Genomic DNA, 26,685 nt, shown 5'->3' with positions numbered 1-26,685 from the left:
GTAACTCAAACATCTGTCATTATTTTCTGACTTCAATTTTCAACAATTTACTAGTGATTTGCCAGAAAACTAAAATTTTATGAGGAGCAGACTAAAAATATGAGACAAAAATCTGGATATTCTGTGAAAATCTATACAGTTGAGAGCTATGTAGACCATGCGTTTCTAAAGTATAACCAAGCATTCCACTTATGGTGTGCTGATGAGGTCATAAGATATCCTGAAATACGTATACTCATAGTTAGTGAGGTTTGACTTTATTGGCCTGAATGTATCCACAAAGACTTAAAAAGAAAAACTAAAAAGTCATGGATGTTCAAAAGCCATATTTTCGAAACACTTGATGGACTTAACTGGTTGTTTGCATAGATCCTATGGGCCTCTATTACAGGATGTTTAAGGTATCACACAGTGAAAACTAGCTTGGCTCAGTTTATCTTGTAGTTTTTGCCAATTGGTTTGTCTATGTGACCTTTCTACTCTTTGGTTTGGAGTTATAAAGTAAGAATGGATGCAGTTTCAGTGATGATTATAAATGGGGATCTGTCACTTCTGTTTTTTTTTTAGAACAAACTATGTTAGGGCAAAATGCCAATCAAATTGCAGATTCCAAATGTATAAACCTTAGTATGAACCCTGTTATCAAGATGCTTTTTAAATAGATGTAATGATTCAGGCTGTCTAATTAATAGAGGAGATTATTCCATATACATAAGTGTAGAATGTGATAAGAGACATTGTTCTAGCAACAGTTCTTCATCTTCCAAATTTAAATGATTGGTTACCCTGCCTTGTAAATTGAATAAAATCTTAAGCTCAATGTTTACTAATAATCAGAGCCCCTCATTCCTTAATGTCCAATAAGCTGCACACAACTTTCCTTGCATAAACCTGTAACTTATGAAAAAAAAGACCTAAAACTTCCAATCTAGCCCAATATGGCAGATTTTTCAACCCAGAAATTCACTATGCAAATTTTGTATGTATTCCTTGCATTCCTACATTGCCTGTAGTTTTCATTCTTGATGGTATTGAAGGCTTTTAATATATTATATTATGATGTAACAAATCCATGTGTTCATTGCTGATGGTAAAACCAACTCTGATGCTACTCCATTATGATAATCAAACCTTAGTTTAATTTCTCCAAGTATTTTGGGTTTCTAATACGATGACAGGAATGGACCCCATTCCAAAGTCAGGGTACAATTAGAGTTCACAAATTTAGTATTGTTTCAGTCTTTTATGTTAGCTAACAGTGCTTCTCAGCACCAGCAATATGCCCAGAATGCTTCCTTCTGTAATTCATACAGAGATGCATGAAACGGCAGCATATTTAGGTACAACTATAAATTTTTTTTATTGCATCTGTTGCTCCTACTACTATTGATTGACATTCTCTTGGTGCTGTAGTTTTCCTGATTTAAATGTTGCTTTTGGACTTTTATCAACACAAAATTTCATTCTTACATCACCTGAGAAAGTTTTAACCCTTCATAGTAGTGCATTTAACTCTTCACCTGATGTACTGTATATTTTTAAGTCATGCACAAAAAGTAGATGAGAAGTCTTTAAACAAGGTTGGTTTCTGGAAGCCAAATTAGAACGATGGTCTTATTTGTTATGTAAACAGCTTAATAGATTAAAGGCAAGACAAAACAGCAACATCGACAATCACCCTGAACTATCCCCCTTTGAATTTTTATCTCTGGGATAATAACTTGTCTTTGTCATGGCTCAAATGCAGAGTAGTTTGCCACTGTTTCATGGTCAAGGTAATGCAATTGATCAATGTAGGGTATATTGTATACATATGTAAGTATCCTCTTACCTGTGAATGTGGGACGCTGTCAAATGCTTTTTATGTAATCTATCTATGACATATATAAATTCTTCTCCCTTTTTTGCAACTCTCTAGTGCAACTGTATTTAGCAATAAATGATGCTTTGTTGCATATGATTTTATTTTGTTACTCTGTTGTCCTCTTGCTATAATTGATTTTTTTCTAAATGACGATAAACTTTGTATCAATTCCAGCACATAATTTGTATATTGTCAGAAGGCAAGTTATTGGTCTTTAGTTCTTATGATAACTTGCAGGTTCACTCTTAAGGTGGTATGTCATTTTTCCTGTTGTTAACCAGGATGGTGTCTACTTGGTAAAAATCTTTGTGTAAAGATTTTAATACTTTAAGCCTGAAGTTAGTTACTGCATCTGGGCCTGAGGTTTCTAATTAAGAGTTTGTCTTAATTTTGTCACAGTTCCTTTCACTGTTACTTCATCCCATTTCCTCTACATTAAAAGACACTACTATATTGTAATGTAAGAAAGCCTGTGTGCTGCAAGATGGTTGTAACTCAGGCTTTGTCACAGTTCTATTATGATATAAGAAAGACTGTGTTCTATGCTGATGGTAACTGAAGCTCTGACTACAACGTATTTATATGATGGTAACAATAGCTCTAATACTACTGCATTTTGATGTAACAAAGTCTTAGTATTCCTTACAGATGGTAACTGAGGCTGTGACACTAATGTCCTACTAGATAACAATGTCTGTAGTGTTCCATACTGATGGTAACTGGGGCTGTGACTCTAATGTCCTACAAGATAACAAATTCTGTAGTGTTCCATGCTGATGGTAACTGAGGCTATGACTCCAACGTATTAATATGATGGTAACTATAGCTCTAATACTACTGCATTTTAATGTAAGAAAGTCTGTGGAATTCCATACTGATGGTAACTGAGGCTGTGGAACTAATGTCCTAGTAGGTAACAAAGTCTGTAGTGTTCCATGCTGGTGGTAATTGAGGCTATGACTCCAACGTATTAATATGATGGTAACTATAGCTCTAATACTACTGCATTTTGATGTAAGAAAGTCTGTAGTATTCCATGCTGATGGTAACTGAGGCTGTGACACCAGCATATTAATATGATGGTAACTATAGCACTAATACTTCTGCATTTTAATGTAACAAAGTCTGTAGAATTTCATACTGATGGCAACTGAGGCTGTGGAACTAATGTCCTAGTAGGTAAAAAAGTCTGTAGTGTTCCATGCTGGTGGTAACTGAGGCTGTGACTCCAGCGTATTAATATGATGGTAACAATAGTTCTAATACTGCTTATTTTAATGTAACAAAGTCTGTAGTATTCCGTACTGATGGTAACTGAGGCTGTGACACTAGTGTCCTACTAGATAACAAAGTATGTAGTGTTCCATACTGATGGTAAGTGAGGCTGCGACACTAATGTCCTATTAGGTAACAAAGTCTGTAGCGTTCCATGCTGGTGGTAACTGAGACTATGACTCCAACATATCACTATGATGGTAACTATAGCTCTAATACTACTACATTTTGATGTAACACTGGCTGTAGTGTTCCATGCTGATGGTAACTGAGGCTGTGACACTAATGTCCTACTAGATAACAAAGTCTGTAGTGTTCCATAGTGGTGGTAACTGAGGCTGTGACACTAATGTTCTATTAGGTAACAAAGTCTGTAGTGTTCCATACTGATGGTAAGTGACGCTGCGACACTAATGTCCTATTAGGTAACAAAGTCTGTAGTGTTCCATACTGATGGTAAGTGATGCTGCGACACTAATGTCCTATTAGGTAACAAAGTCTGTAGTGTTCCATACTGATGGTAAGTGACGCTGCGACACTAATGTCCTATTAGGTAACAAAGTCTGTAGTGTTCCATGCTGATGGTAACTGAGGCTATGACTCCAATGTATTAATATGATGGTAACTATAGCTCTAATACTACTGCATTTTGATGTAACAAAGTCTGTAGTGTTCCATACTGATGGTAACTGAGGCTGTGACACTGTCTTATTAGGTAACAAAGTCTGTAGTATTCCATGCTGATGGTAACTGAGGCTGTGACACTATTGTCTTATTAGGTAACAAAGTCAGTAGTTTTCCATACTGATGGCAACTGAGGCTGTGGCACTAATGTCCTATTAGGTAACAAAATCTGTAGTGTTCCATACTGATGGTAACTGAGGCTGTGACACTGTCTTATTAGGTAACAAAGTCTGTAGTATTCCATGCTGATGGTAACTGAGGCTGTGACACTATTGTTTTATTAGGTAACAAAGTCAGTAGTGTTCCATACTGATGGTAACTGAGGCTGTGCCACTAATGTCCTGTTAGGTAACAAAGTCTGTAGAATTCCATACTGATGGTAACTGAGGCACTGACACTGCTGAACTATTAGATAGCATAGCCTGTGGCTCCAATATTACTGTAATATGAAGAAACAAAGACTTTATATTCCATACTGATGGTAAATGAGGCTCTGACAGTACCATATCATGATGTAACAAAACCTGAAATATTGCATTCTGATGGTAACAGAGTCTTTTTCAATACTCTGATATGATGTACCGAACCCTGTATTTTCCAAACTGATGGTAAGTGAAGCTCTAGCTCTATTATATAATGATGTAAAATAAAAATGGACTGTAATACTATGTTCTGATGAAAGCTGATGATCTGACACCATCTTATTGTGATGTATTATACCCTGTGTGTTCCATGCTAATGATAATGGAGGTCCTGACACTACTGTGGTATGATGTAACAAAGTCTGTAGTGTTTCTTGCTGATGGTAATTGTGGCTCAGATACTAGTATGACAGGATGTAAGAAAGCCTATTTTCCATGCTGATGGTTAACTAAGGCTTTGACAATGCTCTATAAGAATATAAAAAAACTTATGTGTTCCATGCAGACAGTAACTGAGGCTCTGACTATACTGTAATATAATGTAACAAAGACTGTGTTTTCAAATCTAGTGACTGATGAGCCTCTGACACTACTGTGATACAACATAACAAAGCCTTCATGTTCTTTGCTAAATGTAATTGAGGCTCTGAGACTAATATATTGTGATATAACAATTTCTTTTTTATTATTTTGTATGTTCAGTGCTGATGGTTACTGGGGACTTCAGTCTAGCAGTGTTCCATGCTGGCTGTAACTGAGGCTCTGTCACTACTGCACTATACTTAAACAAAGCCAGTGTGCCCCATTCTCAGGGAAACTGAAACTATGATGTAGCAAAGCCTTTATTTTCCAAGCAGAGAGTAACTGAGGCACTGGAAGTACTGCGTTATGATGTATCAAAGATTGTGATCCATGCAGGTGGTAATAGAGGCTGTGACTCTTCTGTATTATAATGTAGGAAAGCCTGTTTGTTAAACTACTGCTTTGATATGACTCTGTTGTTATGTAACAAAGTTTGTAGTGTTCCATAACCAATTCTCTGACATTACTACATTATGATGCAATAAAGTCTGTGAGTTCCATGCTGATGGTAATTGAGACTCTGACACTAATGTACTGTGATATAACAAAACCAGTAAGTTCCATATTGATGATAGCACAGGCTCTGACACTCCTGCATAATGATGTAACAAAGCCTGTGTGTTCCATGCTGTGGGTAACTTAGGTCCTGGCTCTACTGTATTAATATGTAACAGTGACTGTGTGTTTCATGTTGAGGGTAACTTAAGCTCTGGCTCTATTATATCAGTATGCAATAGTGACTGTGTGTTCCATGCAAAAGGTAACAGAGAAACTGCCTCTACTCTGTTGTGATATAACAAAGCATGCAGTGGTCCATGCTGTTGATAAGTGAGTATTTTACACTATTCTGTTGTGATGTAGAAAAGCCTGTGTTACATGTGTTATAAGACCCTGACACAACTGTGGTATGATGTAACAAAGCCTGCATTATCCCATGCTGATAGTAGCAAAGTTGCTAACATTAATATACTGTTATCTAACAAAGCCTTTGTGTTCCATGCTGATTGTGCAAACATGGTTACCTTTGCCTTATACATAAGCAGCACTCTCCAGTTTGAAATACTCTATAGGAAACTGTCTCCATAGTCTCCCACTGTTAATAGCTGCTCAAGATGGTCCCAGTTTGCACAAAGGGCAGCACCACTGTGGGCTATCTAATAGTATACTATTAAACACTCTCACTTAAACCTTTAAGTGACTGTCCCCTACTCCTTCCCATCTACTAAGGATCTGGTATGATGGATAGGTGCTTCCCTGTCATCGCTGTTTTTGGCCTGATGGATACCAGCATTCTGAGGCAGTGTAGTAACTGCCTCATGTTCACTGACAATCATTTAATTTTAGAACAGGCAAACACTGTGTGCTGAGACAAAGCTCTCACATACACACATGAAAAAATGCAAACCAGGTTGCTAGCTTTATACCCAAAACACTCACGACCAACACTAAGGAACAAACACATAGAGCCACATATATGGAGGTACTCACTTGTTATCTACCCAAACCACCAAGACGTCCTAAAAGCATCTCTATGGCCTAGCAATCACTCAAAAAAGACAGCACCTTACACAACACATAATTCTGAAAATTATAGTAGCCCCTATTCCAAGCCCATAAGGCAACACACCACACAGCCAAACATTCTAGTCATTGAGGATTCCATTGTAAGACATACTAATGTCCCCCTTACCAGGCTAAAAAGGAGAAGATCACAGTAGAGGTCTGTCTGGAGCCAGGATCTGCCAGATGACACATCAACTTTAAGGGTTTTTTATTGATGTCATAGTTACCTGGGGTGGCAGACTTCCCAAAAGGTACTGCAATGCATTTCTTGGTATTGAGTTTTAAGCTATTGGTTTGGCAACAAAAGTTTGTCTATATTAGACCTTCCTGAAGAGTGTTCTTGTCTTTTGGGAATTCAGTGACTGCTCCCAGTTTGCAATCATTTGCAAACTTCGTTAGCCAGAGGCCTTTGGCATTGGCTTTAACATTTGAGAAGTAGATGCCAAAGAGAAACAGGTTCAGCACAAAGCCTTAGGGGACATGGAGGTGGCCTTACTGATTCTAACTTCTGGGTCCTATCAGTGAGCCAGTTAGCTATCCAGCAAATTATAAAGGTGTTTATACATAGTTTCATAAGTTAATCGACAATGCTTGAGTTGGGTATTGTATGAAATGCTTTCACCAGATCTAGGCAGGCGGTCTACACCATTTTCCCCTCATCCATTGCCTTAACAACTTTTTCATAGAAGTCCACCAGATTCAGTAAGCACAACCTTCCTTTCATCTGTTGAAGATTGTTAAAGAAAGCACAAAGATCAATGCACGTAAGGTTCAAGCAAGGCACCCTTTATTACTTGCAGCAAGGAGACAAAGCATGTAGGTACAAAGTTTGTCTGATTTGTCATAGTTCATCCTACAGTTTTTATACAGTTTTCTACAAGTTCACGGAAAGATACTATTATTAGATTTGCTGCTAACATGGTCAAATAATTGCTGTCTTGCAAAATCATGTTTTTTGAGAAAAACAACCTGGCCTTGAGTTTGTTTCAGCTTCCCTTAGTTTCTCACAATTTTTTCTCTAGTTCTGATATGATACATTCAAGGTACAGTCCTGACCTCAATACACTTTCTGCTGACCATGGTGGATTTACAGGCATCCATTGTTCTCTCTTCAGAGCTTCTAGCAGCTGCATATTTTCACACAGAATAAGCAGAATAATTTCTCTTCAGAGCTTCTAACAGCTGCATATTTTCACACAGAATAAGCAGAATAAATGTATTAACTCCTTTTAACCCTTAATACACTAAACCTGCATATTGCAGTTGTACATTTTAATACACTAAACCTACATATTGCATTGCAGTTATACATTTTCCTAACAAAGATACTCCCTTTTGAAGGGGGTGACCATCACAGTCAACCATTCACATGGCACAAAGCCTATTTTAAGACTATAATTAAATAATGACTCCAGCGGTCCTGATAACTCATATTTCAGACTGTGCAGGAGGCCTCCTAGGATGTTATTGGGGTCCATTGAGGCTGTGTTCTTGGCTTTAGTGAGTACAGCCAGTACATGTTACAGTTGGAGGGGGTTATGTTTGAGGTTATTTTTGGGGCAATGGTTGGGGGTGAGAGGGGGGTAAAAAAGGAATTGAATTTTGAGTTTTTATCTTTATAGGAGTTACCATTCCTCATTTTTCCAATATTTTTTCTTTTGTTGTATATCCTGTTTTAACGTGGGATACTACCAAGGTGGTTTGTTTCTGGGGTAAGTCCTGGGCTTACTTCTATTAGGTATAGCAGTCTCTCTGCAGGCATTGACATGGTTATACAGAGTTTCTGAGACCAATTCAGCATAGGCTCCTCTGTTCTCAGGGTTTGGAGGGGCATTGAATTTTGACAAACCACCACTTAATAAAAGGTAATTTGGGTTGGAATAATTCCTTAACGTTACTTATTTTAATTGGATTAGTAGTTATTTATTTAGGTACCTGGCATTGAGCAGTAACACTCTGGGGTTCAGTTGAGTTGGTTTCGCTATATTGCATAAAGTTTTACCCAGTTTTCAAAAGCCTAAAAGGGAAATGTGCAGCCTGTCCTTGGCAAAGTAACATGGTCTGTTAAATACATCATCCCAAGCTGACAAATACTGGATCCCCTTAGAATGACACATGAAAGACAGCCAGTTGTTGAAGCCTATAATTTTTTGCTCATATTGTAGCATCATCCTCGGTGATAGTAACATGCTGCCCAATGCTAGGCTCATACCAGCCTGAGACACGTAGTCTGTCTTCATGTAGTCCAGGCAGGCACATCTCAGGTAATTTAAACCTACATGGACTATGATGCAATCATACTGGTACCTGTGGTGTAATGACTTGAGTGCATGTATGATTTGGTGGTTTCTGACTCCAGATAACCAGCTAACAGTTATCTTCTCCTTGTTCAGCCTGGTTAGAGGGGCATCAGTATGTCTTACAATGGAGTCACCTGTGATGACAGCCCTGGAAAGTGTGTTTACTTCCCTTAGAAATCTAGTGTTTGGGTCTCCATTGAGAGTGACAGTATGTGTGGGGTTCAGTTTTGTTTTTTCTGAGTGCCTTTGGGCTTGTTGAGACATAGCTTTGACAATGGATGGTCTAGGTGATTTGTGTTGTTTAGGAAGACTGCTCTTAAGTGCCTCAGTACATGTTATTCTATGTGCGTGTTGTGTAATATGTGAGATGGGTGTTGTATATGTGGTTCTGACAATCCGATGTGCACTTGTATGTGAGAGTTTAGTCTCCAGTGTCATTGCATGTGTACACTTCTCACATACTCTGAGAGCTTCTTGAAGGATTAAGTGGTTGTCAGTAAACATGAGAAAAATTGCTATATTTTCTTAGGATTTCCATATCTACCAAGCTAGCTACAGAGAAGTTAGGAAGTTGCATATCCAAAGATTTGTGAGCTATAAAGGGGGGTATATTGGAGTTAGAAGGTTATTAAGGGTGCTTCATTGGTGCAAACCAATAAGGGTGCCTTATAGGAACAGATTCTGCTAAACAATACTAACTTCTACTAACTTTAATGTTTACACAACACCGAATTCAGTAGATCTTGCCACATAACACCCATATAGCTGTTCTAAGCCTGTTGGCATGCAAGGTATTTGATCTATATTGCTGCTCTACAAGGTGCAGTTTTATGGACCATTCTAAACTGCTTTCTGGCTGTTTTTTACTGTACAGGGAACTGCAGACATACACAGATATGGAGAATTTATAGCGGCACGGAAAAAACACAACTGAGTCCTCTAGCCAATAAAATGGCTATATTATGAGTCTTTTTGTATATTTCCCAAATCAGATAAACTAGGCAAATACCATTTCCCACAAGAGGAATAAACTCAGTCCTCATAATGTAAAAATGCAGAAGAAGAAACACACAAGTGCAATGCTACCACAAGCCACAAACAACCAGGTGGAAATCCATTGACAAATGCAATCACCAGACAGTCTTACAGCAGTAACAGTGAGAGGAAGAAAACAAAAAAAATCTCTGAAATGTGCATATCAAAGCAGAAAACTGTAGTGATCACTTAAAAAAACTAAATGCAATTCAGAAATCAATGGTACTAAACTTTGCTTGATGGCACTGGAGACAAGTAAAACACTTTTGGAATGCAGATCAGGCAAATGAGCAGAAGGCTATATGTAGTAAAGGAAGTTTACTCAAGAGCAATGCCGGTTTGCTGGTTGGGCACTCAGTATCATGAGTCTATGGAAAACAATGGGTGTGTATAGTACATAAATAGCTTATACAACAATAGCAATGAAAGAGGGGAGGGAGTTCAGAAATCAGAATATCATAAGGGGTAGAGGTCAGAGACACAGGCTTATAAAGCAACAACAGCAAACGTGAGGCAGGGTTGGGAAAAAAATTGTTTTAAGAAACAAGCAGGTTAGCTAAAGAGGCATTCAATTAAATAAAGGCAATATTGGAACTCTTTCAGAAACTTTATTTGAATGTGTTAGTTGGGGATGGGGTAGACACAGAATGCAATTTTAAGCAGGAAGGAGATAAGTAGGATATAAAAGCTCTAAAGCACAAACTGGAGCAGAGACAATTCTTTCACTATTGAAGACTTTGCAGAAATTTACCAGTAACACTGTTTATGGAACGAAAATGCAGTAATAAATGACTAAGGCACAGATATGTATTGCACAGTTGTGTTGCAATTGTGAACTAACCTACAAGACTTTGGCCCAGAAGGGTTTCAAATAAAAACAGCTTTTTCAAGTAATTCTACTTGTCGAAAAAATAGAAGTGTAAAATAATGAAGAAGCGCAATCTTCCCACAACTGACAAATTAAATGCAAGACTAAAGTTCCAGAACAAGCTAAATAAATTTAATTTAATTTATTTATTTAATATTTATTTACCGAGGCAGTCTGACTGGACAAATTTGCCCATTTTCAATGGAAGCCAAGGAAAAAAAGCTCCACGCAATAACAACATAGTCAGTAGTTTAAACAATAGTGAAACAATCAGAAAAATGATAGTAATAAATCACATAACATTATCACAGTTCAAGTTAGTAATAAAGCTAACAGGATAACTTAGTAACACATATTTTGACAGTTATACTTAGCATCAAGAAATCTATCAGTGGGGTAGTATCTCAGAGATACAACAGCTTAATATACAATGGAGTAGTGTCTCAGATATACCTGTTTGGTACCGTAAATTGTTATGCTTAATGCTGTTATACTTATAATCACATGGGAACACAGATTATGGAAAAAATACAGCAATAAATGACTAAGGCACAGATGTGGCAGTAGTAGTAGTACAGCGTTCTGCCACAACTGTGAACTCAACTATAAGAGTACGGACCAGTAGGGTTTAAATACAAATGGATAGTTTTTACAAGTAATGCTACATGTGAAAACAAAAGTACAGAATAATACAGCAACACAATCTTCCCCAAACTACTAATTAAAATAAAGGACAAAGATCAGAAAACAAACTAATAACCATGGAGAAAACAGTCCAAAAATACAAGGCGAAAATGTGTACATTCTGCAAAAATCTGGACAGTTGAGAGGTATATAACAAAACCTGTATCTCCTATGCTAATGGTATCTCAGGCACTGACACTACTGTACTATAATGTAGCAAAGCCTGACTGTTCCATACTAATTGCAACTGAGGGTCTGGTGCTGCCGTATTACGATAAAACAAACCCTGTGTGTTCCACAGTGATGACAGCTTAGACTCTGCCTATTCTTTTTTTATGATTTAACAAGGCTGATGTGTTTCATGCTGGGGACAGCTGAGCTGACCCCATTTCTTTGTTATGTAACAAAACTTGTAATGTTCTGTAATGATGGTAACTAAGGCTTTCATTATGATATTACTCTGTAGCAAAGCCTGTACATTCTATACTGATGGTGAGGTTCTGACACTTCTATGTATCCAAGTCACCACTGTTGTGCTGCAAGGCTCTATCCTTGGCCCCTCCTCTTTAACATTTTCAGCAACACTCTCCATACACTCACACAGCAGGCTTTATTAATATAGTATGCAGATAACACCACACTCATATGCACATTAGGCAATCTGGCATATGTCCAAAAAATTACTCAGGAAGCTTTAACAGCAACTGAAATATGGCTTTGTAACTCACGACTCATGCTCACCCCACAACAAAATTTTAAACCTTCTCTATTAATAATGCAACCATTAAAGCCACTTCCCATAGCAAATTATTAAGGATGATAGTGAATAATAATCTTAAATTCAACTTGCATATTCAAAATTGTATAAAAATTTACCAAAAACTGGGGATGCTTTACAGATCCACAAATTTTCTCATCAATGCAACTAAACCTACACTTGCCAGTACTTATTTTATCCCCTCAGTACTTTATGGAGCTTCCATGCTTACTAACCTTCAGGCATCACAAAAGCAAAATGTCAGCAATGCTATAATAAATCGGCTACATTTGCAGCAAATACCCCTTTCAGAACCCACCACTGTATAGCACTAAAAAGACTAAAATTGGTTAGAACTACCCCATCAACTAACATGTACACAGCTTCTCACCACCTATAATATTATCCAGCATCCATCTGTCCAGCATTAAATACCATTTTAAACAATTGTGTGCTTACTCAGTCATTACAATCCAATTACAAAAAAAAAACACTCTCTCTTCACAAACCTTTCAAATCTGCTCGGCATGGTCTGTACTCAAACTATGTTGCTAAGGTATGGAACTCCTTATCTGTATCTATTAGGTGAACACTCTCTCTCTAGTCCTTTAAAAACTATTTTATTTATTTATTTAATGACATTTGATTACCGGGAAAGTCTGACTGGGTAGAAGCCCATTTTCAGTGGGGACCTGGGGTGAAAAGTTCCAAATTATTGCAAGACATTTTAAGAACAATGATTTTACAATTTTCAAAAATAAAACAACATCATCTGCAGTTTAAACAATTATAAGAAATTAGACACAATATAAAAACATTGGTTAAGAATGGATGCAAGTTATATGGCAATCATTTAATTTTAAACAGTTCGTTGAGAAATTAAAGGTATGTTGGTCTAATACAAACAGGAATTGCAATATGAAGCAAGAGAAGCAAGAGAAAAACAGGCTTATGGTATATTTGGAGAGAAAGTCAAGGAAGAGAATTTGATGGACATAAGGAAGTAAGTGAAAAAGGGAGAATAAGGAGTTATAAGGAATGAAAAGGTACTTGTTCAATTTTAAGGATCTAGCTTATAATGGTTTTAAGGAAGAACAGAGCCAGATTTTAGGTAGGAAGTTTTTCAGAACGTTTTTCTAAACTGGAAGGGAGGGCATTGACCTGATGGATACAGCATACAGGTAAGGTGTTCCTGGCCTTAGCAACCTTATAAGAGTAGAAAAGAAAACCTATTGGAATGCCTTAAAATTCTATAATATTAACACAAAATCTTTTTAAGTCAGTAAATCTCCTTCAACCCATGATGATACTACAACCTATTCACAAAAATCCTAACTTGAAAATTAATAATCAGCTACTAGACCTGAAAAAATTCCCACTTATAATTAATATAACACTACAAGATATATACCCATATTTGAACTGTCCCACTCACAGAATAAGAAACCAACTGGGCCTTCCCAAGACATATTTGATGATCTTAAGACAGATTAAAGAATTGTGTATAAGCTACCTACAAGATATAAACATCAATAAAGATGACTTAATGAAATGTAACTCATTACAGCAAGCCCTTCTACAACACAGTAAATTTATAACATGTTCATACAAAATGATAAAGGACCTGAAATTTCAAGAACACATACTCTTATCAAATTATTGGAAAGAAAGAATACCATCGGTAGAAAACCACAAAATATTACAAGCAATCAACCTAACAATAAAATCCATACCTCTTCAAAAGTTAGAATTTACCCAACTCATGATATATAATAATGCTTATTATACACGCCTTAGACTGCATAAATTTAACTCTAGGAATTCCCAATTTTGCCCACATTGTAAAGATGAAACTGCTGACCTTTTACATATGTTCTGGAGCTGTAAATGTGTATTCAAACTTTGGAACTCCCTGAAAGTACAACTACAAAAGATGGGATATCAATCATCAACGCTCACTTGGGAATTTACGATACTACATATTCCCCCAATTAACCTATCTAAAACTCAAACAATCATCCTCATTAATATCTTCCTATTAATGAAACTTTACATAGCTACAAACTGGCTGACCCCATCTACAATCTAATGGAATAACTTCAGGAACCTAGCAATAAAACGTATATTAGCCCACAAATACATAATAAACAGACAAAACAAAAACCCCAATATTCTGAGATGTTGGGAACAAATTTTCAATATAATACTTGCATAAAACATTGATTTTGGAAGACATTTGCAACATACACAATAAAAATCATAGCATTATATAGCATTATACTAACCTGATGGTACTAACCCTGGAGAAAATAACGCTTATCTCTTTCCATACTATTAATATATGAAAGCATTCATGTAAATAGTGTAAATATGTTCTAAAAATATTGTTATTGTACCAGTTATATATCACCTGTGCTTACTCTTGTGAAATGATGTATATTGAAAATAAACAATAAAGAAATATTATTGAAGAAAAAGAGTAGAAAAGAAAACAACAGCACCCAAACACTGCTAAAACTAATAAAATTTGTAGCAGTTTTATTGAAGAGGTAAGCGTTTTCACACATGCACTGTGCTTCATCAGACCAAATGTAACAAAACATCTCAGCAGTTAAATAAAGAGCATCATCAATTAACCATTCAAAACATCCAATAGAAAACAAGCACTGAGACATATATTAAAACAACAGGATGCCATTTAAAGAGCCCCCTAGCTTTTAGGATAGGTTTAATGGAAGTTCTGCCACTGATGCCTGGAAATTTAACCGCCTGCATAGTAATGATCCAAGAAAGATTACAGCTTTCCGTATAGTTCCTAAAGTCACCCCCATGCTTGTCTTGAGTCAAAGTTTCAACAACCCTAAAACCAAAAATATGGTCACTGCCATATTTCATATAATGTTTGGCCAAAGCATTAAGCTCATCAAAATTATGTACACAATACAAGTGCTTCCTCATTCTCTCCATAAGGGATCTATTTGTCTTGCCTATATTGAAGCAAGTGCAAACCCTATCTTGGATCATCAGGCTTATGTTGAGTAATCCTGGAATGTTGTTCAGCAGTTTTATTTGTTATGCATCTAACATTTATTGCAGCAAAAATTAGATCACCAGGGTTGGCTCTGATGCTAATGTACTGTGATGTAACAAAGCCATTTCCATGCTGATGGTAACTGAGGCCGTGACACTCCTGCTTCTTCATAATGATGTAACAATGGCTGTAGGTTACATGTTAACTGTATCTGAAGCTCTGCAAATATCTTATTGTGATGTAACACGTCCTTTGTTTACATGTTGATGATAACTGTGGGTATGAGCCTACTGCATTATGATGCAACAATGGTTGCAGTGTTCCATGCTTATGGTAACTGAAACATTGACACCACTGTATTATAATGCAACAAAGACTGTGTACAGATGGTACCTGTAGCTCTAACACTACTGCATTATGATGCAACAAAGACTCTGTGCTCTATTTGGGTTGTTACTGAGGCTCTGACACAACTGTATCATGACATAACAAAGCCAGTGTTCCATGTTATGGTTACTGACACTCTGACAATACTGTCCAGTAATGTAGCACAGCCTGTAGAGTTCTATGTTGATAATAATTGAGGCTTTGCCAAAACTGTATTATGTTGTAATAAAGCCTTTGTGTTTCACACTAATGGTAACTTCAGGCTTTAATACAATTGTAAACCAACACAGCAGACCCAATTGTAGAAAAACGACAACAGGAACAAACAGATCCAAAGTTTTATTGCACTCATAGATTTTTGCAATATAGTACCAGAAGTTCCCGAAGTAGATGTAGATGCAGTAAAATCCTCACGAAAAACACAGGGAATATTCAGCATAGGATCTGAAGCCATAGGAAACAGTTATGGGTACTTCTGGCACTGTATTGCAAAAATCTATGAGTGCAATAAAACTTCGGATCTGGTTCCTGTTGTCGTTTTTCTAATACAATTGTATTGTGATGTTACAAAGCACGTGCATTCCATGCTGATTGCCACTGAGGCTCTCACTTCACTGCATTATAATGTAACAAAGCCTGTGCCCTCCATGCTGATGGTAACTGAGGCTTTGACACTACTACATTATAATGTAATGAAGCTTGTAGTATTCCTTACTGATGGAAAGGGAGGCTCTGATGTCTGCATGTTCCATCGGGATGGTTGCTGTGGCTTTCATGATACAGCATTATGATGCTACAAAATCTGTGTTCCATACTGATGGCAACAGAGGCTCTGACACTAACATATTATGATGCAATAAATCCTGTGTGTTCAATACTGATTGTAACTAAGGGTCTTAGACTAACATATTGTAGGTTCAAAAGTTCATAGTTGACTATGTTAACTATTTTAATTAGGATAAATTAAACGTTTTTAAGCCTAGACATTATTTCTTAAATGTATTTAATGGGGTTTTATACCCCTGAGTAATTTTAAGGGTTCGATATAGGCTTGGAAAATGTATGATCAAGCATTTATGGGCTGCCTCTGTCCATAATAAGCATAGATGCCAGATCATAAATACATTTTTTATTCTCCATCTACTGGTCCAAGTTCAGGGAAGACCTGTGCTTCACATGAATAGGAAACCTGTTCCAGTGGAGGGGTTATCTCTGAGACACATACATGTCCCTCTAACATGTCCTATTTATGTTGCAGACAAGGTTTAAGTCCGTAGATTTGGCATTTCTAATGCTATTTGTTTTGTACCTGTGAGAATTGTCCTCCAGAGCAGGAACAGATGTTGTTTTATAGGCCAGGCATAGTTCGCCTCTTGGCAAATTGTAGGAGCCAGAATACAGGGCTTTGATGCAGTCCACATAGGACATGTTGTTTACATCTTGTATTCTTTTTTGGAGGAATCTCTGTGAATGCTCCAATTGTTGCAAATACTTGGCCAAATACACACCAAAGGGTGCATTGTACTCAGTGTTAGTCAAATGAGGACAATGTGCAATGGAACAATAATATCCTTCGACCTAGATTGCTTACCCTTGTGCAATAATTTTCTCAATACCAAAGACATATGATGGTCAAAGGCCATGCTAATGTCTACATGCAATCCTAAATCCCTGTGCAATGACGGGTCTACTCTTAGGGGTATATTATCAATGTCTTTATTTCCAGGAGTGGCCATCGCTCCAAAGGATACTATTATGCATTTCATTATTTATTTATTTATTTTACATTTGTTAACCGGGAAAGTCCGACTGGACACATATCCATTTTCAGTGGAGGCATGGGGAAGAAAGCTCCAATAGCATGTCATAAAGAAATTACACAAGAATATCATACAGAGATATAGGTTCCATAGAAACATAAGTTATTTATAGCTTAACAATTCCTTTAGTAAAGTCAGCATACAGCATTCTAGTAGTAGGGTTTATACAGAATATAAAATATAAACACACAAGAAAAACTTTTTTTTCTTCTTTCTAAATTATGAGTACTCTGAATATTTTGCCAAATATTTCCTCCCTCTTTTTTCTCCCCTGGCTCGGGAAAGCTCACTGTGGTCAGTGCTGCAGACATAGATTTCTCCAATAGATGGCAGCCTGTACACACTTTTAATATCCCCTTTAGCTGTACTTTTTCCACCTTGACTATACTGCTGTAGCCTGGTGTCTATAGTCCATTATCTCCCTACATCTCCTTATACTTCTCCCTATCACCCACCACGACAACTGCCTTTCCCCCCTCCTGCATACTTTCTTCTCAGATCCTACCTTTCTACTCCACTGAATGTTTCTCTTCTGGGCTTGGAATCTTCCTTCCTTGGCTCTTCCCGCTCTGTTCGCCCTGTGGGTTCACTCCGCTCCCCTACCCTGCCCCTAATTCCCACCTGCCCCAAGTACATCTACATTTATAGCTCTCTAACCACTCCCACACAAACCCCACCCATCAAACTAAGTCCCTCTCTCCCTCTACATCCTAACACTATCCTACACCTATTGTCTTATACCAACCCACCGCCCACTACTTGTATCACCCTCCACCCTTCTATATCCCTGTGAATGCACCCTCACACATTCCATTCTAATCCTCACCTCTCAAACTTATTAACCATCTCTTTTCCTACACATCCCTCTCACTTAACTCACACTCTGTCTCCCACCATGCAAACAAAACCTGCCTATGCTCTACTACCCTTATTTCTAAGCCAAATCCTCTTCTGCCTACTCTACCTTACTAGTCTCCCACAGCTTCAGCACTCCCCTCCCTTTCACACAACTGCAATTTACATTAAAAAAGACTTTCCCTCTACAGCCCAAGCCTCCCCCACCTCTACAAACATAATGAATCTTTTCTATTTCAAGGGAAGCGCTTCCTTAATCCTAATAAACCACTCCCCATACCCACCAAACTCACCTCATTAGGTTCCAACATCTCCACTTATGACCCATTAGAACATAGATACCTATCCATAATCTACTTGAAATTTATCACCCTCCTCCTCCGTTCTGGAGACATACACCATAACCCAGGGCCTTCACACAACTCCACTTCCAAACCACATTAACATACCTCTCCCCTGCACCACAAATCTCTTCTCCTTGCCACACTTAATACCAGGAGCCTTTGTAATAAAATACCTTCCTTTCATGCCTGGATCTCTCATAGCATACCTGATATACTTTCTATCACAGAAACCTGGCTAACGCCACACATAAAATATACTGAAATAACACCTCCAAACTATAAACTTATAAGAAGTGACAGACCCCAAAAGAAAGGTGGAGGAGTAGCCTTACTCTTCTCCTCCTCCTTAACAGTGACACCCTATACTAAGCCCATACCCTCATTTGACACTGCCGAGCTAACCCTCACTCTTCTAAAAGTAAGCAACAATAAAACTTTATGCATTGCCACCCTGTACATATCACCTAGTAACAATATCCCTATTCTGGAAGATATTCTTGCCTGGTTCACCTCCAACATAAACAATGAGACAATAATCCTAGGAGATGTCAATATAAACTGGTCTTCCTTTGACTCATCTACCCTTTCTCAAAGCATCAGTCTATATCAATTCACACAGCTATTCAAAACCCCTACTAGACCAAATAAAGATTACACCACAGGTAGCATCCTTGACTAGATACTAGTCTCTCACCGAAACCAAGTTTCTGATAGTGGTACTCTCGCCGACCTCCTCAGTGACCATCTCCCTGCCTACATATGCCATTCCCCCTCCATACCTCTCAAATGTACCTCATTACGAGGAACATACCTCATTTGGGGTCTTAAAAAGTTCATGTTCCTCAAAGTTCCTCAATGTTCCACATTGAAAGACTCTATCACATATTCAGTGTTAGGAATTTTTTTAAGTGAAATTCATGGTAAATAGAAATTAATCATATTAATTCATTAAAAGATATTCTTTATAAGTAAAACCAGAATATTTTAACCATCCTATGGCCTTCCTAGGTGAAGTTGTTAGTAAGCCATTAGTATGTGTTCCACATTTTGCCCATTTGTTCCACATTATGAGGGCAAGTGTTCCTCATTTTGGAGATGGAAGGTTGAGAGCTATGTCCCCCTCCACCCTCCACTTTCAGCACAGACACATTACCACCCACAACATGCAAAACTTCAACCCCCTAATTTTCTCTAATGCCTTAAAACAGATAGACTGGAAACCTCTAAAGTCCCTCCCTTTAGATGCCGCAGTTTCACTTTTTAATAGAATTTTCACTGATATACTTAACCACTTCTCCCCCAGTAGAACCAAAAGATCCAAAGCAACCCCCTGACTAACTACTTATGCATCACCGAGATAAAATCTGGAAATACTATAAAAAATGCAAAACTCCCAACTCTCTTCACAACTGCGAAATCAAGTAAAAAAACAAATAGCCACTGACCGCAAATCCTACTACCTTAAACTTCAAAATAATCATAAAACCAACTTCAGAAAATGCTGGAATAGTATTTCAACAATACTATCCCCAGGCAAAAAAGAGAACCCTTGCCCTGACACAGACACACCAGACCTCCACCTAGCTACCCAATTCAACTCCTTTTTCATTGACCCCATAGGTAAACTCACCTCTTCTTTCCCTAACAACATCCCCCCAACTTAACTGATACCAAAAACTCAACAACCAAAACCCAAAGTCATCCCCTTTTACTCTCAAATCCATTCCTACCCGCACTATAAAAAAGCTCCTACAAATGTTAAAACCTTGCTCTAATGCCCCAGATGACATTCCATCCAACTTTCTCCAACTAACTGCTGATGGCATAGCCCTTCCAATCAGCAATCCTAATCAATCACTCCATTCGGGAGTCCTATGTACCACACCTCTGAAAAAAAGCCTTCATCATCCCCCTCCATAAAGGAGGTACAAACTGTTCAATCTCTGACTTTTGCCCTATTGCTATTCTATCCCCTATCTCTAAGATACTCGAAAAATATATTCACATCCAACTATTACCCTACCTACTGAACAACCAACTACTAACTCCTACCCAAAATGGGTTTAGACCAGGACATAGCACCACCACTGCCCTTCTTTCCTTCCACGAAATCATTAACTCTGCTCGTAACTCTGGGAAGATAGTTTCTACCCTCCTCCTTGACTTATCTAACACTTTCAACATCTGCTTTCTAAACTCCCATCTTAGTCTCTCATCCTCTTCTATCAAATGGTTCTCCAGCTATCTCTCAGTCAGGGAACAAGCTGTAAAATGGAACTACTGCACTTCCTCTTTCCTTCACACCCTAACAGGTGTACCCCAAGGCTCTATTTTGGGTCCTTTACTATTTAACATTTTCATCAATGATTTCCACCAAAAGATCCCCAATGCTAAACTGGTGCAATACGCAGATGATTCCACTATCATCTGCTCAGACAAAACTCTTCCCTTACTAATAAACCTTACTCAAGAGGCCTTGCCTCCAAATCCAAAATAATGATCTTTACCCCTTCTAGACATACTGCTGTTGACAAAGTAACCTTCCCTATATTTAGCCTAAACAAAACATCTATTGAAATAGTTCCCCATACAAAACGTCTGGGCATCCTTATCGATGACCAGCTAAAATTTGACATCCACCTACAAACCACTATTAAAAAGACTCATCAAAAACTTGGAATGCTTTATCGACACAGACGCTACCTTGCTCTGTCTTCTAGACAACTCCTATCTACCACCTACCTCCTACCCTCCCTTTTGTATGGAGCTCCACTACTCTCTAACCTCCAATCATCCCTAAAATCTAAACTTTCCTCATGCTATAACAACATTTCAAAGTTTGCCACAGGATCCAAATCCTCTACTCACCATTGCAACTCCCTACATGCTCTAAATTGGTTGGAACTCCCAAGCTACCTAAATTTCATTCAACTAACTACAGCACACAAGCTGATTTTTAAACCTTCTAACTGTCCATCACTCTCCTCTTCCATAAAACTTCACCAGCCACATAGAACACTTTGATCCACAAATCAGAACATCTTAGAACTTTACAAGCCTTTAAACACACCAGGGCACCTTCTACTATCATTCTCCCTTGCCAGATTATGGAACTCTCTTCCCCCTCACATTAGAACCACCCCAAACCTACCCTCCTTTAAAACCCTATTCTACTCTCACCTCTCCTCCCTCTGGGAGTGCTCCTGTACCCATCCTACCTGATTCCTGACACCTATCCCTATTCTATTCTACTCAAATATCTGCCACAGCTTCAATTCATCTATCTAAAATTCCTTTGCCTAAATAGATGTGTTTTATTTAAATGAACATGAATTTATTGTTTTTGTAAATATATTATAAGTGATTGACTCAGCTCATGCATTTCAAGATATGTAAAATCTTGTCTTGCTGTATATTGAATGTTAAACTGTTGTTCTTATATGCTGTATTAATACATTGTATATTGTCTTTCTGTCTGGAGTTTTCTCCTCGGGCCTCCATTGAAAATGGGCTACCTTGGTCCAATGGACTTTCCCGGTTAACAAACTGAAATAAATAAATAAATTGTTACAGAAATAACCAGTGATTATTAAGCTTTACAGTGAAAGGAATTAGGGGACCTTTAGTACAATCCTGGATCATGGTATTGGTGCAAATTAACCTGGGAAGTAGCATGAACAAAGCCAATTGTTTGAGAAGTGGGTTCTCAGGAGTTTCTTAAATTGAATAGTGGAGGTAGCGGAGGTTATTTGGCTAGGTAGTGAGTTCCAGATTTTGGCAATAGTGCAGGCAAAGAGAGATTTGCCAGCATCATTTTTGTGTCTGATAATGCTTATTAGGTTCTGAGAACTAGATTGTAAGGCTCTCGTAGGGATGTGGGGGTTAATTATATTTTGAAGTGCAGGGTTTTTTTTCTGGATGGTAGAAGAGATTATGCACTATAGTGAGCTGATTAAACAGAAGTAGTTGAGGTAGCTTGAGCCAACTGAGTTGGTTAAGGGCGAGACAGTGGCGGGATTTGTATGAGGTTTCAGTTGCGAACTTAGCTATTTTGTTATAACAAGATTCCATTTTGCTTAGATCACTCTGGCAGAGATTAGTAAGGATGGGAGAGGCATACAGAAGGATAGCTAAGAGATGAGTTCTTGCAATAGTAGCTTTGGTTTGTTTAGTTATGAAGTGTTTGTTCCTATAGAGTAGTTTTTTATTAACTTTCTTAATGGTTCGTGCTGTATGAATGTCAACTTTGAGGTTATTGTCTACTTCTACACCTAATAGTTTAGTATGTGCAGTTGGAATGATTTGAATGTTATCTTTGGAGTGAATGGTGAAAGTGTTGTTGAGGGAGGGAGCATGACTTGGGCCAAAAAGAATTAATTTAGTTTTTTGGGGGTTAAGAATAAGTTTGATGTTTGTGAACCATGTTTCAGCTAGAGTAAAAGTGTTTTGGGTGAGGATTTGCAGTTCTTTTAAGGTGGGGGCAGCACTTACAAGGGTGGTGTCATCTGCGTATTGTACTACTGATGCTGTGAGTGAGGAGGAATTGATTTGGTTGGTGAATAGTGAGAACAATAGAGGGCCAAGGATGGATCCTTGAGGGACACCTATGGATACTGGTAGCAGGGGGGACAGCTGGTCATGCCATAGGACTGCCTGCTGTCAACCAGATAAGTAGCTAGTAAACCATGATATAGTGGAGGGGCTGAGGCTTAGGGTAGATAAAGTTTGGAGAAGAATGTTATGGTCTACCATGTCAAAGGCTTTAGATAAGTCTATGAAAATGGAAGATACAAATAGTCCCTTGTTTCTATTGAGGTTAACTATATCTGTAAATGATAGTAATGCTGTGGTGGTGCTGTGGGATGGTCTAAAGCCATGCTGGGTTTTGGAGATTAAGTTGTTTTGTCAGAGGTACCGAAGTAGCTGGGAATGTACAACTCTCTCTAATATCTTGAATAGAGGTGAGAGTATTGCAATTGGGCAGTAGTTGGTGAGTTCTAAGGAGTTACCCCCTTTGTGCAGTGGAATAATGTGTGATGTTTTCCACAGGGTGGGGACTTTGAATTCTGCAAGTGACCTGTTTATGAGGATGGACATGGGATAGGCTATGGCGTGTGCTGCTATCTGAAGGAATTTGGCTGGTAGGGTGTCAGCAGCTAGTGTGGTTGGTTTGAGTTTCTTAAGGAGCTTTGAAATAATTTTAGTGGGTACAGAATGTAGGTAAAGTTGGTGGTATTGTTTTGAGTAGTAGGGTGGGTTTTGCTAGCACCTGGTGTAGGGCTGCTAGTGGTATTGAGGGCATTGGTACGGGTTTGGACTGTTTTGGTAAAGAACTTGTTAAACTGTGTGGGAATGTTGTCATAGTTGTTTGGTAGTAAAGAGGTTGGGGTGGTGGCTTTACCCGGGTGGATTATGTCATTTATTGTAGCCCAAAATTTCTTAGGGTTGTTGGCATATTTTTCCTGCATGTTTTTGTAGTAGTTACTTTTGTCTAGTTTGATTTGTTTTCTGGCTTTGTTTCAAAGTTCTTGCTAGGTTTGCCTCATATTACTGGTTTTGTTCTTTTGATATTAACTCCAGGCCTGATCCCTCGCTTTCATTGTAGTCTTAGTATCTTTAGTTAGCCATGGAGCATAGTTAGCATTTAGTCTTATAGTTCTGGAGGGGGCGTGACAGTTTAGGATTTGCACAAAAGTGGAGTTAAAGTACTATATGGCATCATCTAAAGATAATAGTTTTAGGGGTGTCCAATTACAGCTTTGTAGTGAATTGCTGAAGTCAGTTGTTTTAAAGGTGTTTTTGTCACGTATTACTCTGAGGTTGGGTTGGCTTATGTAATGGGGTCTGTTCCAAATTAGGTAGGTTGGTTGATGATCACTTAGACTGTTAGGTAGACAGCCAGAGTGCCCTGCTAGAGTGGGGTCAGATAACAGAATCCAGTCTAAGATGGATTCGCGTTTTGAGGTTTTGTCTGTTCTGGTTGGGGTGGATATAATTTGGGTAAATCTATGGAGGTTAATGTGGGTATTTGAAGTGTGGCTAGAGCAGTTCAGCCAGTCAATATTAAAGTCACCTAATAGTACAGTTTCTTGTGACATGGAGTCTGAGATCCAGTTTAGCAGGTTTTCCATTATAGTAGTGTTATTGCCAGGTGGAATGTAGCCACCTGCAATAATGATATGTTTGTTTGTTTGCGTTTAGTTTTAATTTGGCAAGGATTAGTTCAACATCTTTGATTTCTTGGGTGTTATAGTCAATTTGTTCAATGGTGAGATGATTTTGGAACAATATCGCTATGCCACCTCCCTTTTTCTCTACTCTATCTCTGCATATTATGTTATAGCCAGGGGCTGTAATTTCATTATTATGGTGTTCTGGTTTAAGCCATGTTTCGGTTAGCACTGCTATTTCTGGTTTATATACAGCTAGAAGGGCGTGAAGGTCTTGGATTTTAAGTATACTTCTTGCATTTATGTTAAAGAAGAGGAGAGAGGAGGTAGGTCTATAGTATAGGGGGTTTGAGGTTTCATTGAGGTTTTAGATCATGGCTCTGGCACCAGTTATTTGTCAATATCAGGCTTAATTGAAGGGTAACTGTGTCTTGGGGGATTCGATGACTGCACCTAGTTTTCATTCTTCTTCAGACTTGGTCAGCCAGAGCCCCTTGCCATTGGCTTTGACATTAGAGATGTAGATGCCAAAAAGGAGAGGGCCCTGCATTGAGACCTGAAGGACTCCACTATTGATATGCCTTTTTGTGGAAGTAGTCTCAGCTATCCTAAATTCTTGCATCCTATCTGTGATAGCTAGCTATACATTGGGTGACATATGTGTTTATGCCTAATTTAGAGAGCATATTTACAATGCCTGAGTTATGTATTGTGTCGACTGTTTTGACCATGTTGACATAGGGAAAGTGTACCCTTTTGCCCTCATCCATGACTGTAGTGACCTTCTCAAAGAAGTTTATCAGGCTGAATAGACATGACCTGCTCGCAAACTAGGTTGGATCCAATGTCTGTAAGTTTCCTGTGCTATTGTTTATAATTTCCATGATGACTTTTTCTATGGCTTTGCAAATGAGACTAGTCAGACTTATGGGTCTGTCATTACATCATGATGTAACAAAACCTTTGTGTTCCAAGCTAATGTTTAATGAGGCTCTCACTCTACTGAATTGTGATATAACAAAGCTTATAGTGTTACAGGCAAATTGTATCTGAGGCTCTTACACTACTGTAGTATAATTGCCTATGTTTACCATGCTGATTGTACCTGCAACCCTGACAGTACAATACTGTATTATGATGTGCTAAAACGTGTGTTCCATTCTGATGGTAAATGACACTCTAACCCTACTGTGCTATGATTTAACAAAGCCAGTGTGTTCCATGGTGATGGTAACCGAGACTCTAATACTAATGTATTTTGATGTAATAAAGCCTCGGTATTCTTTACTGATGATAACTGAGGCTCTGATGCTACTGTAGTATGATATAACAAAGTCTGAGTATTCCACACGTATGTAAAATGAGGCTCTGACCCTACTGTAAAAAAGATGTAACAAAGCCTTTAGTATTCCATGCTGATGGTTACTGCAGCTCTGACAATACGTTATAAAATAACAAAGCATACGTCCCATGCTGGTGAAAACAGAGGGTCTGACATTACTGTAATATGATGGAACAAAGCTTATAGTGTTCCATGATGATAGAAACTGAGGCTTTGACACTACTGTATTATTATGTAAAAAAGCCTATGTTCCAAGTGAAGGTAACTGAGGTGCTGACATTATTCTATAGTAAGTGGAGTAATACACCTGTAGTGTATCATGCTGATAATAACTGAAGCTTCGTCAATACTGCATTATGGATGCATTGACCCTACTCTGTTACGATATGATAAAGCCTAGAGTTTTCCATGCTTATAACAAAAGTTTCACACTCTAGCATTATATGATAACAAAGCCTGTATGCTCCATAATGAATGCAAGGGAAGCACTGTGTATATTACATTATGATGCAAGAAAGTGTGTGTGCTATACCGATGGCAATTGAATTTCTGACACTTCTGTATTATGATGTAAGAAAGACTGTTCAATGCTGGAGGTAACAGAGGCTTTGACATTACTATTTTATGATGAAGCCAAGGTTATAATATAGCAAAGCCTGTGTGCTTCATGCTTATGGTAATATAGGCTGTGAAATAGATGTG

Source organism: Protopterus annectens, chromosome 4.part1 (assembly GCF_019279795.1).
Source record: "Protopterus annectens isolate FY-2018-M chromosome 4.part1, PAN1.0, whole genome shotgun sequence".
Taxonomy (NCBI): domain Eukaryota; kingdom Metazoa; phylum Chordata; order Ceratodontiformes; family Protopteridae; genus Protopterus; species Protopterus annectens.
This window is presented reverse-complemented; position numbering follows the sequence as displayed.